At 35.9% G+C, this 15,140-nt stretch overlaps 1 protein-coding gene and 1 long non-coding RNA gene across 13 annotated transcripts in view; one reads left to right on the top strand and one right to left on the bottom strand.

Moving 5' to 3' along the window:
- ENOX2 (ecto-NOX disulfide-thiol exchanger 2) overlaps positions 1 to 15,140 on the bottom strand; it is a 270,889-nt gene that overhangs the window by 210,640 nt on the left and 45,109 nt on the right. The window lies entirely within an intron of this gene.
- The window catches only part of LOC309652040, a 655,586-nt gene that overhangs the window by 14,602 nt on the left and 625,844 nt on the right, over positions 1 to 15,140 (top strand). The window lies entirely within an intron of this gene.

A 15,140-nucleotide genomic window follows, 5' to 3' on the forward strand; every position in this document is an offset into this window, starting at 1 on the left:
TAACTAGAGAACTCTTTTGTCTCAAATATAGTAGAAAGTTTAAAAAAAGTGAATAATTTTATATAAAATAACAGACAATAGATTCATAATGGACTATTGAAAGAAGTTAGAACTTTTCCTCCCAGGAATACATCTATCTATTTTTTTAACTTTTCATTTTATATTGGAGTATAGTTGATTAACAATGTTCTGATAGTTTCAGGTGTACAGCAAAGTGATTCAGTTATACATATACGTGTATCTATTCTTTTACTCTGCTCAATATTATGTAACAACCTAAATGGGAAAAGAAGTTCACTTCTATCTATTTTGAGATTGGTATTAGGGAGACATATGATGATTTCCTAATAAAGCCCTCTCAGAATCAGAATACTGGATGACAGGTATGCCTCATCATGGTCATTTTTACATTTCTACCTATGAAATAAAGGCCAATAGTGAAAAAATCTAGCTTTATCCTTTTAGCTTATGATAAATGTATTAAATACCCTTTAAAAAGTCTAAGACGGCAATACCTTCTTTCTCCTTAGAAGTACAAACAAATTTGAATCTTCCCATAAGAATTTATTTTACATGGTAAAGGTATCCCAGAGAGGTAAATGCAGTAACCTAACAAATCCAACTTGCGAGGAATGGCTGTATTACAGTAACTCAGATGTATATTGATTACACCAGGGTAGATGATATCTCAATGCTATCAAACCCATAGCATATTGTTATTCTAAATGCTGCTTCTGCATCTGAAGTGCAAATCAGTTATTCTGTCCCATAACTAGTTATATACGAATTTTAAATTGAAGAATTGGAAACAATTCAAAGTTGTAGAGAAAAATTTATAACCCTCTAAACTGAAACTGACATATTCAGAGCAAGGAAAAAAAGTGACCACTCATTTATTCATTCATTCATTAAACATTTATTAAGTGCCTACTGTGTGTCAGACCCTGTGCTAGGTGCCAGACATTTAAAGATGGGTAAAATATCATCTCTGCCCTTTAAGAAATAACAGCTTAAATGGGAGAAACAGATATATAAACAGATAATTATAAAATAGTATGGTCAGGGCAACAACAAAAATATGCACAAGGCATAACTAAAGTACAGAGGAAAGAGCAGGGAAGACATTCTGAATGAGATAGTACCTGAACTGAGTCTTGAAGGGTGAGTAGGAATTAGCTAGGTGATGAAAAATGTAGGGAGGGCATTTCAGGCACAATGGACTACGTAAGTAAAGGCAGAGGCATGGAGGACAGAAGCAGCAGAGTGTGCATAAACTACAAATAGATTAAGTGTTTTAAGCAAGGGAGTGACAGGATCCAATCTGTGTTTTAAACAGAAAAGTCTGGCAATGTGGGGGTGCAGCTGAGGGGATATGAAGGGAGGCAAGAAGACTAATTAAGAGACTGCTGTGGTTTAGACAAGTAATGATGTGCTGCTGAACTAGGGAGGGCAATAGAAGACAGAAGAGATTATGGTCAATGATCAATTTACTTAATTTGGCTTTCAAGATGCCATGCTCTCTCAATTTTCCTCCTACCTCTTACTGGCCATTCTTTCTCAGTTTTCTTTGCTGGTCCCTCCTCTTATCTCCAATTTTTTAACTCAGGGCTCAGACCTTGGATCTCTTCTCTGTTCTCACTCCCTTGGCTTTAAATACTAGGTATGTGCTAAAGACTCCCAAATGTATAGCTCTTGCCCAGACATTTCCACTGCACTGAAGACTCATATACCCACCTACCTGCTTGACATTTCCAATTAGATGTCTAATAAACACCTCAAACTAACATGTCCAAAACTGAACTCCTGCATGTCATGCTCACTCTGCCTACAGTCTTTCTCATCTCAGTAAATGTCACCTCCTTCCTCAGGCAAAAACTTAAAAATTTTTAAAAATTGAAGTATAGCTGATTTACAATGTCTTGTTAGTTTCTGCTGTACAGCAAAGTGATTCAGTTTTATATACATATTCTTTTTTATATTCTTTTCCATCATGGATTATTATAGGATATTGAATATAGTTCCCTGTGCTATACAGTAGGACCTTGTTGTTTTATCTATTTTATATATAGTAGTTTATATCTGCTTAATCCCAAGCTCCTAATTTATCCCTCTCCCACCTCCTTTCCCCTTTGGTAACCATAAATTTGTTTTCTGTGTCTGTGAGTCTCTTTCTCTTTTAGAAATAAGTTCATTTGTATCATATTTTATATTCCACATATAAGTGATATCATATGGTATTTGTCTTTGTCTAACTCACTTCACTTAGTATGATAATCTCTAGGTCCATTGATGTCACTGCAAATGGCATTATTTCATTCTTTTTTATGGCTGAGTAGTATTCCATTATATAAATGTACCACATCTTCTTTATTCGTCTGTCGATGGACATTTGGGTTGCTTTCATGTCTTGGCTATTGTAAATAATGCTGCTATGAACACTGAGGTGCATGTATCTTTTAGAATTAGAGTTTTCTCTGGATATATGCCCAGGAGTGGGATTGCTAGATCATATGGTAGCTCTATTTTTAGTTTTTTAAATCCATACTGTTCTCCATAGTGGATGCACCAATTTACATTCCCACCAACAGTGTAGGAGGGTTCCCTTTTCTCCACACCCTCTCCAGCATTTGTTATTTGTAGGCTTTTTAATGATGGCCTTCTGACCGGTGTGAGGTGATACCTCATTGTAGTCTTGATTTGCATTTCTCTAATGATTAGTGATGTTGAGCATCTTTTCATGTGTCTCTTGGCCATCTGCATGTCTTCTTTGGAGAAATGTTTATGTAGGTCTTTTGCCCATTTTTGATTGGGTTGTTTGTTTTTTTGTTGTTGAGTTGTTTGTATATTTTGGAAATTAAGCCCTCGTCAGTCGCATCATTTGCAAATATTTTCCCCTAGTCCGTAGGTTGTCTTTTCGTTTTGTTTATGGTTTCCTTTGCTGTGCAAAAGCCTATACGTTTGATTAGGTCCCATTTGTTTATTCTTGCTTTTATTTCTATAGCTCAGGCAAAACTTTGAATTCATCCTTGACTTCTCCCTTGTGTACCCCATATCCAATCTATCAGCACATCCTGTTTGTTGTACCCTTATAATATATCCTGAATGTATCCACTTCTCACCATCTAACACTGTTTCCACCCTGCTCCCAGCCACCATCGTCTCTTGCTTGGACTATTGCAGCAGCTTTCTATTAGTCTAACTGCCTCCACCTTGCCCATAACCCTATAATCTATTCTCAAGAATGCATCCAGCACGATCCTTTCAAAAGCCTGATTGCATCACTCTTACGCTCAAAACCCTCCAAAATTTTCTTATTTTATTCAGAGTAAAAGCCAATGTCCTTATAATGGTCTCAAGGCCCTATTAGAGCTACTCTCTCCCCCAGTTATACTCTTCTGAATTAATCTCCTATATTCCCCTTGCTCACTCTGCTCTGGCCATACTAACTCCTTGAACACTAGTTCCTTGAACAATCCAGACACTCTCTTGACTGAAGGCCTTTCAGTGCTAGTTGTTTCCTCTGCTTGGATGTCATTCCCTCAGATAGCCACTCTCCTCCAAATAATTGTTTAAATGTCCTTTATCAGTGAGGTTACCCTGAACATCCTTTTTAAAATTGCAAACTGCATCCCACCAATGCTCTCAATTCCCCTAATTCTGCTCTATTCCTTCCATACCATATTGAAAAATATACATATATATACACACACACATAATCACATACATATATGTATATATCACTTAGGATTGTGTGTGTGTGTGTAATACTTGCCTATCTCCTCCTTTTAGAAGCTAAACAATGGGGCAGAGACTTTTTTTGGTACTCAGATGTTTTTCCAGCACCAAGAACTGTGCCTGGCACATAGTAGGCACTCAATAAATATTTGATGAATAAATGAGTATGAAACAGAACCTATAGGGGATGAGAAAATATGGGGCAACCACCTTAGTTAAATCTGATAAGAATAGGGGAATTTGAAAAGAAGGGCTTATTTGAAGAGAATTTCCAAGGGGCATAGGGAGGGCTAATCATAGCTTCCCTCTTATTCTAATGGATTCCTGAGCTACAGAGAATACAAAGGTGGGTTATGTCTGTAAAGCAATTATCTACATTTCTCAGTAGGACACATAAAGACTGAGCATTCTACTGCAAGGTACACAGCACTGTCCTACTTCCATAACCTCCAAGCCCAGATGCCTTGAACAGGTGTACACACGCAAACACACACACACACACACACACACACACACACACACAGACATTTAGTATTGACTCTAATAAAGTTTAGGCTAAAATGAAGTTTAGGGATGATCTACAGATTTTTTTTTTTGATCTACAGATTTTAATTATGTATGTTCTCTCATTCTCCTTAACACAAATAACCAAGACTTATACCTCAAATGTATAATCTGAACATGGACTCATAGAATGCTAAAGCTAGGACGTACCTTAGAGATCATCTAATCCAAACCTTTCCTATATCATTTATTATTCTTCTTTTTGAGAACAAAGATATCTGTCACTCCAAATAAGAAATAACTACTTCATTAATGTATCCCTTTTGAACTACACATACACAAACACACCTCTTTTAAATATTATACATATTTTCTCTTTCTTCAGTTTCAAATAGGCATCTGATTTTGTTATGATTAATAAAGCACTTTTCTCTCTTACCTTACTCCTTTCTTTGTCTCTGTAGACAAGAATAGGGTTATATCTTTTATTTGGAGTAAATGGGATATGGTTTATGAATCTAAATGAATACCTATAATGTCTGGATTTAGATAGAACAACCCAGACCTCATGAAATTAATTTAGTTAAAAATTGAATTTAAAGATCTGCTGCAAGACAGCATTGTTCTGCTTCCTGTTAAATTACCATTTTATCATCAAAATGTGTATTTTTATAATTTTAGTTATTAAACTAAAATGTAATAGAACTAAAGAAAAGGTAAGAGGAAGAGATAGTTCTGACATATGAACTATGAGGGAAACTATAATATCTGTTTTTAGAATTCAATTTCTCACTGGTTTAGTCTATTTTTCTTATCTCTGCAAAATATGCACTAAAAACAATATATGGGGGCTACATTTAACTGTTTGTATCATATTTCATATTAACTTACATTAATTGGATAATAGCACTGAAATGAAAATGGAGTTACTGTTAATGTCAAACATTTTCTGCTGTATTTCTGGGTGGTTTTGTAACTGAGGAAATCACTTGAAGAAAAATTTTATCTCTTCATGTTAACTTTTTTTCTCACTTGGCTTTTCAGTTTCTTCTCACACTGTTTCAGTAAACACAATATGTCTTTTAAAAATCTTTAAATATATATATGTGTGTATGTGTAAAATTATATATAAGTTAATATAAATCTATTTAAGCTTTAGACATTTTTCTAAAATTCTTTATCCTTTATAGAGAAAGACAATTTTTCATCAAGATACAGGATGTGTTTCTAGTTTTATCACTAAAAAGTTGACTTTAGCTCTCTATCTTCTCTCTTTCTACAACTTCAGTTGTGTGTTTTGAAGGTAAAATATTTGTCAACAAATCTGTGGTAGGAAGCTTCTAAGAAGGTCCTCAATGATCCCTGCCTCCTGGTATTCACAAACCCTTGTTTAATCTCCTCCCCATGAATGTGGTCTGGATATACTCACTTCTAACAATTATAACATAGCTGAAGTGATAGAATGTCACATCTGAGATTAAGCTATACAATGACTGGCTTCTGTCTTGGGCATTCTTCCTCACTTTCTTGAATTGCTGTCTCTGGGATAGCAAGTCACCATGTTATGGAGCAGCCCTGTGGAGAGGCCCATGTGGCAAGGGACAGAGGTCTGCCAGCAACTATACAAGTGAGCTTGAAAGTGGACCCCCATCATCCATTCAAGCCTTCACATGAAACCACAGCCTCAGCCAACAGCTTGACTGCAGCCTTATGAGAAATCTTGAGCCAGAGACATCTAGCTAAACCATGTCTAGATTCCTGACCCACAGAAACTGAGATAATGTTTGCTGTGCAACATGCTAAGTTTGGGGATAATTTGTTACACAGCAGTTTATAACTAATACAAAAACCCAAGTTCAAAACACAGTTACTGCTATATAAATAGTTTATGAGGAAAGCCATATGAATATCAAATAATTTGTTTCCTCTAGTAAAATCGCCCATATTCCTCCAGTATGTCCATCATAGTAGCTCATGCCAAAACGGAAATAAACAAACTACTTTAACCACCAAATTGGACATAGTCTTTTCAACCTAACCAATGCACTGGTCTTCTGAAAGACTTGCAACTAAAATTTATGAACCAATACCAAAATAAATTTGAATTGAAATCAAATTTCTTAATGGCTATGATTATGACTGTTTAAATTCTGAAGTGGTTACTCACTTCAATGCAGGATTATTGCACCAGACACTACCAACAAAAGAATATATCTTATACAGATGAATACCATATGCTAAACAGGACTAGAAGGTAAGGCTACCAACCGTGTTTTGGTCTGTAGAGTTACGCAAATAGATATACATCATCTACATCCCTCTGGCTGCCTCTCAGGCAAGTCAGCAAGACTAAATACCTCCATTTTCACAGTACATTTCAACAACAATATGATAGCTCCCCAAAATAGTGCCTGATAAGCAAATAGAGAGAATCACTATATCTACAGAGGTTTGTATCTGAAGATGATGGTCACTAATTATTTTCCTTCCATGTATTTATATTTATAAAGTTTGCAAAACTTTTCACAGCAGTAGCCAAGAATAGTTGGCCCTAGAACTACATGGGGGTTAGGGGTGCCGACACTCTGTATAGTCAAAAATGTGCGTATAACTTATAATTGGCCTTCCATATATGCACGGTTCTTCCGTATCTGTAGTTCCTCTGTACCTACAATTTTGCATCTGCAGATTCAAACAACCACAGGTTGTGTAGCACTGTAGTATATACTGTTAAAAAAATCTGCATATAAGTGGACCCATGAAGTTCAAACCCGTGTTGTTCAAGGGTCAATTGTATATTCATTTATTTATTCATTACCTACTATGTTCCAAGTATAATTCTAGGCACTTAGGAAACATCATTGAATAAAAAATACAATACAAAGATTCTTGTTTTCACTGAACTTACATTATATATTAAATCTTCTATTTTCTGTAGAATCTGACATGGATGATTTCCACCTTGTTGAAAATCTGTATTCCCTTGGTTTCTGCAGTCTGGTGTTATTCTGTTTTCCTAATAGTCTTCAATTGTTTCTTCAGTCTTCTTCACTGGCTCCTCCTATCAAAACCTAATAGCTTTAGATTGTAAGTCTTAGTTAGTTCCTGGGCTCCTCATTAATATAATTTGTTCCTCAGAAAACTCATTCATTTCCTCAAACCCAATAATCATCTCTCTAAATGTAGCCTCTCAATTTTATATTTCTCATCCAATTTCCTATCTAGTGACTCCTTATGCTTACATATTTCTATTAGGATAATCCCACACCTTCAAGTAATGACCTAATCATTATCAACTACTTAAAATGGGTCTCCTTATGCTCTTTTATATTCCATCAATGACAGCACTATTCTCTCAGTCATCCAGTCTCACAATTAATCTTCTCTTTCTAATCAGTCAAGTCCTGCTCATTTTGCCTTTATAATATCTCTTGTATCCATTATTTACTTTCCATTCCCATGACTAGGTCCTCATCGCTTCATGAATGGATTGACTATAATATCGTCCTAACTGATTTCTAGTCTTTCTATTCCAATCTCTCCTTTACACTACTTCTAGGTTGATTTTTATGAAATATCACTTTCATCATGTCATCATCCTGAATCACGAACCATTAATAGCTTCCCATTGTCCATAAAATCTAAATTCCTCATCCTGACATTTAAAGCTCTTCAAATCTGCCTCTAGCCTATTTATTAAACTAATTTCTTGCTATTCACCAATGCAAACTATTTATTCCAGTCAGGATGGTCTCCTTAACATCCCCAGAGCATATTACGCTTATCTGTGCCTCTAGGATTTTGCTCATGATAGTCATCAAGCTTGGAAAGAGTCTTCCCCACTCTTTTGTTCTACAAAATCCTACCTATGTTTAAGTCTCTCTTCCCAACAAATCCCTTACAACTTTAGTCCATACTCTTCTTTTTCTTGTTTAGTGCCTACTGTATATGGCACTTGCTTTGCCTCTTAATCATATTTTTCCATACTATATTTTTTCTTGTCTCAGTTTCCCTTGTAGGAGTCTAGGCTACTTAACAGTAAGACAAGTGTCATCATTTGTTCCTTCCACCACTTTTTTTCAGTAGTCCACAACAGCAGATCCAAAACTTTTTAAAAAGTTTTAAAAAATACTGAGAATCTCAGAGTCTTTGATTTTTGCAGGTTATATCTATCAATACCTACTATACTAGAAATTATAACTGTGACATTTTAAAAGTATTGATTTATTTACTCATTTAAATATAACAGTAAATCAAATATATGTTTACATAAGTAACATGTTTATGAAAAATAACTATATTTTGCAAAACAAAATAAAAAGTGAGAATAATAGCATTGTTTGGCCAGTTTGCAAATCTTTTTTATAGAAGAGAGTTTACTAGAAGACAGTTGGATTCTTGTGTCTCCTTCTGCAATCAATATGTTGTGATATGATTTTTGTGATATGTTCTTTTAAAGTATATGAAGAAAATCTGGCCTAATGTAAATATGTAACTGGAAAATGGAGGAATGTTTGAATAATTGTTTCAGATAATTGTGGATATTCTTCTTTAATACTATACCAAAATTTGACAGTGGTATAGTTTCTTTAAGATAAATGCAGTGGGGAATCTGAATCCATATTAATGAATTTTTTGGACTTTGTTATATTGAAATTCACTGGTCAGCCTTGTACTTTAAATGAATCTTTTACCCAGGCATGATTTTACAACATCATGCCTTGATCATTTGACAAATACTGTTTCACTGAGCTATGCAGATCTTCCAAATGGTGACACATTTCATTATATAATATTTTAAAAAATCACATTAGTTAATATCACTGCTGATCTCATCAGAAAAGGTTATAAATATTGGGAAGTTCTCAAGCTTATGGTGGCAGATATAACTGTTCCAAAATTCTAATTTTCACTTAAAGCTCCAATTTTATTGTTGACAACAAATACTGTCAGTTATTTTCCTTAAAGTGACAGGCTTACTTTATTTTTGAGAAAATGGCTGCCAGATACCCAGGTCTGAATAACCATTGTTTGTCAGTTGTTCTTTCAAGTAAAATTAAAGTTTTGTGTAAAAATCTGCTAGTTCAATTTACAACTCAATCATGCAAGTGCTTTACCTCCAGATACTGTCATACTTCAGTATGTATGAGAAGTGCATTATGCATGTTTCCCATTTTGATACATAGATGATTAAAAAGCTATGTACTCATCAAACTGTGCACATTAAATATGTGCAGTTCTTTGTATGTCAGTTATATCTCAAAAAAGCTATTTTAAAAGATATGTGCACAAAGATCAATATTTAATAAAATTAATAATATTTACTGGTTTATCAAAGACATTATTAAGTGAAAATGGATTTTTTAACCATGAGCATGTGGTGGTAAAGAATACAATTACTAACAAGTACCATTTGGTATCACTCCCTTGATTTGTGCCAAGGCACCAGTAGTATTACTCTTGCATCATTAGTGAAAATGTCAACACAGGGAAAAAGGCAAATAACATCTTAGAATTATTGTGAAAAGAGTTTTGACCTCTCAGACTCCCTGAAAGACTCCTGGGGAGCCCAGGGGTCCATGGACCACACATTGAGAACCACTCAAAGTGATTCTATACTATGAGTCTACACTTGAATCTACACTATGAGTCTACTCTTTGAGGTCTACACTATGCTGGGAACTCTTTCCTCCTTTAGCATTACCTCTGGTCACTTCACTGGTTTCTTGTTGAGCTCAGTCCTCTTCTGTTAACATTCTAAATATACTCTAATATACCTAATTTACCTAAATGGTTTCAGCTACAACCTATAAACTAACGATTCCCCCAAATCTATATCTCTAATGCATACTTATCTTCTGACCCTCAAATCTATGTTTCTGATTAATATCCTGTAGATACCTCCAACTTGATACACCCAAAACATAATTCATCTTTTCTCTCAAATTCTTTCATACTCCTGAATTCCCAATGTAGGCTGTTAGCACCTTTGTTCGTCCAGTCACCCAATCTAGAAATCTAGGGGTCATCCTTAACTCCTTCCTCTCCCTCACCCATAAAGGGCCAGCCAGGCAACATCAATTTATGATATTGTGATAACATCAATATTGTAATACAATAGGGAGTGGCAAAACCCAAGTCAAACCAGAGAATGCATGTTCCATCTAAAGGTATTCAAATTCAAACACTGTGTGCGGCAAATTGAACAATTTGTTAGTTTCTAGTCTGTGATACTTGGTAACTCTGAAATATATCTTGAATTTGCACCTGTCTTTCCATTTCCACTGCCATTCTTCTACTTTAGATCCTCCATCATCTCTTACCGAGACTATTGCAATAGCCTTATAACTGATCCTCTGGCTCCAATTTCCACAAATACTCCCTCTTCCCTGCCCCACCCAGGTTTACCTTTCAGAAGGCAAACAGTGATCTAAAGTGCAAATTTGGTTACTTATTTGAAACTCCAGCTTAAAATCCTATAATTGTTCCCAATCCTCTATAAGGAAAATATACACATTTCTTAGCACAGTGTTAATCTATAATCTGTCCGCCTCCACTTATTACTTTAGTTTCACATTTCCCCACTTTCCTATCCAAAAGCCAAACTCCAGCTATCAATATCATGATAAGAGTTAAGACTTTTAAATCACTTCTTATATGCCATGCACTGCTCCAAATTACATATATTAACTCATTAGTCCTCACAACTATATAAAATAGGTATCATTATTAAGCCCATTTTACAGATGAGGAAACTGAAGCACAAAGCCAAATTGAATCATTAGGAATTCATTTACAGTTGCTAACGTTGTTTCAGGATTCTGTGTCTTTGTATATGCTATTCTCTCTGACTAAAATGCTTTTTGTTTTCTTTTCTAACAAATTTACCATCTTTCAAGATTCACATCAAATATTATCTCTTTCAGCTGTCTTCTGTAGCTATCGCCTTCCCCAGGTAAAGCTGATATTCCTTCTCACCTTTGGAACACAAACTACATATTACAACTCACCAAAAATAAACATCTGCCTAGCACTTACAGTAGAACAGTGGCTTACCAGTAGCAGATAGTCCTTGCTGTAAGCAATATACTATGTCAAGAACTATAATTTCTACTTTTTACGGATGAGTGAGAGGAACAAGGTGAAGGTGGTTTTGTTCCTAAGCCCCCTTCCTAACCTCACTCCCCCACAATCACTAGCACATTCCCATGGCAGATAGTCCTTTAGAGATGATCCAAGCACAAGTCATAACTTCTACAGGTTGGATAACCCCTATCTGGGGCCTTATAATCCAGGAGGCTTAAACCCACTTCATAATCCCTCAATAATGTGATGTCTGTTTGGATAATTGGAACTGTAAAAATCAATAAGAAAAGTTTAAAAACAGTCATGACAAGCCACTCCGAAATGAAGAAGAAACTATAAGTCACTGATTACTATGAGTTTTTACAGAGAAATCTATATAGTCTTTCCTAAATTGAGCATTAAGGTATAAAAGCTCCTTATTCTCTAACACATTTAGAGTTTGAACACATGTAATCTAGCATCTTCTACTAGGCAGGGATTTAATGAACATTTTGTGAGAACATCTGTTTGTTATTTATCTTTGTCTCATTTTACACATCAGCAAATCCCTTTTTACCACCAGGACAGAATAAAAATCACCATTTCATTATACAGCGTTCATAATTTTAAACTTCAACTGGGGGAAAGAGAAGCAATCGTCAGCACTGTATTCTACCTGATGCTACAAGGAAGAAATACAAGGGTGAGGAAGTGCAGACGGGAAATGATTAAATATACAAATCCTTTTAATACACACTCTGCCAATGGCTACTGTATTTGACTGTTCCAGCAACTGCTAAGGAGAATTAAAAGCCACTCTATCTTTCTAGAAGGGTATTCTTGTTTGCCCTCTTGAGTCTATGTCAAAGAAAAGGGATGGTTTTACCTAAATAAACTTTTTTTCTCTATGTTCTACAGAGAGAACTTTAACAATGAAACAGCTATTGATATTATCAGGTCTAGATATTTTCCCCAGATTTATTGAGATATAATTGACATAAAACATTGTGTAAGTTTAAGGTGTACAATGTGATGATTTAATATATATACATATTGTGAAATGATTGCCACAATAAGGTTAGTTAACACTTCGAAAATCTGGAAAATTACAGAGAGAGCTACTGTATTTTCTTCAATGCTCCTATCCTATTTCAGGAAGCTACCTAATGGCATTTCTAAGTGCTGCCACTATTCATTATGAGAAGGAGCCAATATCAAGGTCTTAGTCATCAGGAATGGGCAGTGCCATGAGCTAAGGCTAGTACAAAGCAGGGAAAGAATGCTGCCAGCTTAGGCAGAGTAACTGAAGCCATTTCTGGAAGCATATCCATCATAGCATCCACTTGCAAATGTAATGTTTTAAGGGAGATAACAGTATAAAACAAAACAGAAGTTACAGTTGATTTTTCCCTAGATCCAAATATACTGTCCTATTTGCCATGGAAAATAATAAAGTAAGGAATAAGAAAGGCACAGTCCTTGCCTTCAAGAACTTACAATCATTTCTTTCCAACAGTCATTTATAGTACACTTACATCACTAGCCTTGTATAAGGAGAACAAGTTTAGCACATATAAACTCACTAAACAATAGGAGGAGATATAATACCTAATTGAACATTGGATTGGGTGGTATAGATAGTAAATACTGTTGCAGTTCAGAGAAGGAGAAAATCAATGTAGGCTGGCAGGAGAGGGGAAAGCTTTCTGTGATGTGTAGAATTTGAGTTTGGTAAGTTGGAGAAGATTTAGAAAGGTGAAGAAGGAGGACAAACTAAGAATCAAATATCATGCACCTTCATCCTATCCCAGCACTTGAGTTCTTTATCATAGAAGTGTTTTGAAAGTTCCTCCCCATAATACCATCAAACAGGTAAAGGAGGAGATAAAGAGATGCACATACCTCCCTTACACTTTCCTTTCTAAGCCACTGGGGAACAGAAACCTCAGATAGGAATTGATCTGAATATCTGATTAAAGTAATTGATGTTAAAATATGATTGAGGTTTAACGTTCCCATGAGACATTTGTATCTTAAAAGAGGAGATAATAAACCAATAAAGAATCTCTAATTAGTACAATTACGTGGAAAAAGCATTTTGAAGCTGGGAGAGGGCCTCCCCCAAGCATTTTGCTTCTCGTTGTCCATTTCAGACAGTGGGGTTTCCTTCCCCCACATAATCTGCTCAAACTTAAGATACACAGGATCACTACAGTGTTACATGTCTTTACCCTTATTATTATTTTTTTTTACAGAAGGTTCTTTTTTTATTTTTGTTTTTTATACAGCAGCTTATTAGTTATCAATTTTATACATGTTAGTGTATATATGACAATCCCAATCTCCCAATTCAGCCCACCACCATCACCCACCCACCCCCGCTTTCCCACTTTGGTGTCCATACGTTTGTTCTCTACATCTGTGTCTCTATTTCTGCCTTGCAAACCAATTCATCTGTACCATTTTTCTGCATTCCACATATATGCATTAATATACGATATTTGTTTTTCTCTCTCTGACTTACTTCACTCAGTATGACAGTCTATAGGTCCATCCACATCTCTACAAATGACCCAATTTCATTCCTTTTTATGGCTGAGTAATATTCCATTGTATATATGTACCACTTCTTCTTTATCCATTCGTCTGTCGATGGGCATTTAGGTTGCTTCCATGTCCTGGTTATTGTAAATAGTGCTGCAATGACCATTGGGGTGCATGTGTCTTTTTGAATTATGGTTCGCTCTGGGTATATGCCCAGTAGTGGGATTGCTGGGTCATATGATAATTCTATTTTTAGTTTTTTAAGGAACCTCCATATTGATCTCCATAGTGGCTGTATCAATTTACATTCCCACCAACAGCGCAAGAGGGTTCCCTTTTCTCCACAACCTCTCCAGCATTTATTGTTTGTAGATTTTCTTTTTTTTTTAACATCTTTATTGGAGTACAATTGCCCCACAGTTGTGTGCTAGCCTCTGCTTCACAACAAAGTGAATCAGCTATACATATACATACATCCCCATATCTCCTCCTTCCCGCATCCCCCCCAACCCCCCCATCCCACCCCTCCAGGTGGCCACAAAGCACCGAGCTGATCCCTCCATGCCACGTGGCCGCCCCCAACCAGCAATCCACTCTACACTTGGCAGTATACACAACTCCATGCCACTCCAGCACCTCGCTCCAGCCCATGCCCATCCCCATGTGTCCTCAAGCCCATTCTCTACGTCTGCGTCTTTATTCCTCTCCTGCCCCTAGGTTCTTCAGAACCGTTTTTTTTTTTTTTAGATTCCATATATATGTTAGCATATGGTATTTGTTTTTCTCTTTCTGACATACTTCACTCTGTATGACAGACTCTAGGTCCATCTACCTCACTACAAATAACTCAATTTCATTTCTTTTTATGGCTGAGTAATATTCCACTGTATATATGTGCCACATCTTCTTTATCCATTCATCTGTTGATGGACACTTAGGTTGCTTCCATGTCCTGACTATTGTAAATAGAGCTGCAATGAACATTGTGGTACATGACTCTTTTTGAATTATGGTTTTCTCAGGGTATATGCCCAGGAGTGGGATTGCTGGGTCGTATGGTAGTTCTCTTTTTAGTTTTTTAAGGAACCTCCATACTGTTCTCCATAGTGGCTGTATCAATTTACATTTCCACCAACAGTGCAAGAGGGTTCCATTTTCTCCACACCCTCTCCAGCATTTGTTGTTTGTAGATTTTCTGATGATGCCCATTCTAACCGCTGTGAGGTGATACCTCATTGTACTTTTGATTTGCATTTCTCTAATAGTGATGTTGAGGAGCTTTTCATGTGCCT

This window comes from Balaenoptera physalus (genome assembly GCF_965194825.1).
Source record: "Balaenoptera physalus genome assembly, chromosome: X".
NCBI lineage: Eukaryota > Metazoa > Chordata > Mammalia > Artiodactyla > Balaenopteridae > Balaenoptera > Balaenoptera physalus.